We start from the raw sequence: 3,756 nt of genomic DNA, 5'->3' as shown, positions 1-3,756 counted from the left end.
GCGGGATTACAGACTGAGCCACTGAGCCCGGCTTAAGATTTATATTTTAAAGAATTCAAAGTTCTGGGACTGTGACTCATTAAGAGGCTCTAAACAATGTGAAATATTTTTAAATTATTCTAAAAGTTATGAATGAAAATACAGTGTTTTGGAGACAAGCACAAACAATGTACTCTGGTCACCTTAATTCATTTCTTCTAATCTATGCTGAAATCCATATGCAGTACTATAACAACTAATTACAGACCATTTTGGGTTTGTTTGCTTGTGGCTTTATAAATATGTTAATTTTTCATAGTAACTCTGGCAAAAATAAAACCACCTAGAATATTTTTAAAATTTTACTTATGAATTAAAATAAGTAGCCATATAACTGTGCTTTTCAAAAGACTTCCACTTAGTAAAGCAGATGCAGTGACTTAGACCACAGGACACAGTCATTCAGATAATCTTTATGCACACAAGTGCTCAACTACCAGCTTTTAATATTTTTCATAGTCAACTAGATAGGTCTGGCTATTACTCCTGAGTTTAAAAATTAACACTGTGCCATGTGATTGATTGAAAAATATTGGCACCTTTGTTCTATGGCAGAGGTCAGCAGATATGTTCTGAAATGTCCAGATAGTAAATATTTAGGCTTTGCAGTCGGTATGATCTCCATTACAACGACTCAACCCTGTTCTTGTAGAGTGAAAACAGCCATAAACAAAATATAAACAAATGAGTGTGGTTGTGTTCTAATAAAACTTTATTTGTAAAACCTTGAATGGGCCAGAGTTGGCCCATGGGTCATAGTTTTCCCAACTCCAGGCTTAGGGGAACGAAAAAGTGTTTTTGTTTTATTTTTGTTTTTCCCTTTCCCGTGTAGCCAACCAACCACCAGAGTATCAATTGTCATCATTCAGTGTTTGCCAATCTGAGATAAGCAGATCATTGGATGTCTTTAAACTATTCTCAATATTAAAGTTTGATGAAGACAATACATTTGTCTAGCATGTACAAACTAACAGAAATGTCAGTCCTCTACTTTTCACTAAAATTCTTCCATATTTCTCCTTTTAAAATATTTTTCTGACTTTTTTCTTAGTTAATTACTATTCATCCTTCAAAAGTTACCTGAAATTTTGTATCTTTACAGAAGCCTCTCCTGGTTTCTGTAGGTCATCCTCCCCCATCATATTACATTGCACTATTTCTCCTTTATGTCACTTACTATAGTTGATGAGCAACTTAGAACACTCATTAACATACCAGAATATACAACCAGACTATCTAGGCTTAAATCTCAACTTTGAATTTATTAGTTCTACAAGCTTTGAAATATTACCAACTTCCCTATGCCTGTGTCATCATTAAAACGGAGACAATACTAGTAACCTAGTACATAGGGCTGTTAATGAGGAATAAATGATTAAATACATGTAAAGCACATGTAACAATACCTACATATAGTAAAATTTATGTGTTAGCTGTAATAGTGAAATACATAAATAATTTAAATATTTATCAATTCACTTACTCAAAATATATTCACAAAGCAACTAGCATTTATCATATCCTTCTTTATAATGTAACAAATACAGAAGCTGGGTTCCTATAATTGTCTATTGCTAACTAACAAATTGGCACACATTTAGTGGTTTATAATAACATCTATTTATTAGCTCACAGCTCTTTAGGAATTACCAGATCTATGCTCAGCGCTTCACAAGACTGACATCAAGTTGTTGGCTGGACGGGGCTCCCAAGATTATTCTTCCTCAATCTTTTTATTAGCAGAATTCAGTTCCTTGATGTTGTAGGACTAAGGCCTTTTTCTTGTTGGCTTACAGTTGGGCCCTATCTCAGCTCCTGAAGATAGGTGCTTACATCATCAAGCCAGTAATGACACATCATATGCCCCTCATACTTTGAATCACTCTGACTCCATTCACCACCAGCCAGATAAAGCTCTTGCTCTTAAGAGCTCATGTGAATACATGAAGTTCACCTGGATAAGCCAGGATGATCTTCCTATTTTAAGGTCAATTGTTCCTTATAACATAACATTTTTGTAGGAGTGACATCTCATCATATTCACAGGTTCTGGGAATTAGGGCAGACAGCTTTGACAGGGTAAAAGACAGGAGTAAGGGGAAGGTTAAAAATCCTGTCTACCACAAAGCACATAATTACTTCTCAACAAATACCATAAAAATGTTTATTTTATATTAACCAGAAGCCCACATTGATTAGAAGTATATTATTACTGAATAAATGATGTCTGCTTAGTGGATAAAAATGTTTAAAAATAGAATTTATGGAGAAATCCTTTGGAATGGTTCTTTGAATCTCACTTGGTCATGGCATGTGATCTTCCTAATATGCTATTGAATCCAGTTTGCTAGTATTTTGTCAATGATTTTTGCATTTATGTGAATCAGGGATATTGGTCTGTTATTTTCTCTTCTCACAGCATCATTGGCTGGCCTGGACATGAGGGTAACTCTGGTCTCATAAAGTGAGTTTGGAAGTATTCTATCATCTTCAGCTTTTGCAAAAATTTGAGAAAGATTGACATTAATTCTTTTTTAAATGCTAAGTAGAACTCACTCATGAAGTCATTTGATCCCTTTTTGTGCTTGTTTCTGGGAAGTTTTGGATTATGCATTCAAGTTTCTCATTCATTATTGATCTGATTATATTTTCTATTACTTTATGATTCAGTTTGGGCAGATTGTGTGTTTCCAGAAATGTATCTATTTCTTATAAGTTATCCAATTTCTTGGCATGTAGTTCACAGTAGTCTCTTACAATCCTTCATATTTCTGAGGTAGCAGTTGCAATATCTCCTCTGTCATTTAAAATTGCATTTATCTGAGTTTTCTTTCGTTTTTTAAGGTTAACCTAGCTAAAGTTTTGTCAATTTTATTGATTTTAAAAGTTTTTTTAAGAAGAGCTCTTAGTTTCATTGATCTTTTCTATATTGCCCTTCTAGTTCCCATTTCATTTATTTTTGTTCTGCTCTTTTATTATTTCCTTCCATCTAATGACTTTGGGCTTAGTTTGTTCTTCTTTTTCTAGTTTCTTGAGGTGTAACATCAGATTGTTTATTTGAGGTCTTTCTTTTTTCTTATCTAGGCTTTTATTGTATAAGCATTTGTCTTAACATTGATTTGTGATATCTCAAAAGTTTGGACATGTTGATTTTCTATTTCTATTTGTCTTAAGATACTTTTGATCTCTGTTTTGATTTTTTCTTTGACTCAGTTTTTCAGAAATGTGACGTTTGATTTCCACATATTTATACACTTTCCAAAACTTCTTCTATTATTGATTTTTAGTTTTATGCTCTTGTTGTCAAAAAGATTCTTGAGATGATTTCAATGTTCTTAAATTGGTTAAACATTTTTTGATACAATATATGATCTATTCTGGAGAATGTTCTATGTGCACTTGAAAAGAATGTATATTCTGCTGATGTTGAATGAAATGTTCTGTATATGTTTGTCAGGTCCTTTTAGTCTAGAGTGTTCAAGTCTAAAGTTTATTTTTAAAATTTTGTGTCTGAATAAGATGCCCATTGTTGAACATGTGGTATTAAAGTTTTCTACTAATTTTTATTGCTATGTATCTCTTCCTTTAGTTCTGTTAATATTTGCTTTATATATTTTTGTGTCCCAATGTTGGATGCATATTTATTTTCAATTGTTATATTCTCTTGATAAGCTGATCCCTGTAACATCATATAGTGACCTTGGTCAGTTGTGACAG

The sequence above is a fragment of the Carlito syrichta genome, unplaced genomic scaffold, assembly GCF_000164805.1.
Source record: "Carlito syrichta isolate Samal-C Ts95f unplaced genomic scaffold, Tarsius_syrichta-2.0.1 Scaffold303552, whole genome shotgun sequence".
NCBI lineage: Eukaryota > Metazoa > Chordata > Mammalia > Primates > Tarsiidae > Carlito > Carlito syrichta.
The sequence above is the reverse complement of the archived record's forward strand: the minus strand, read 5'-3'. Positions refer to the sequence as shown.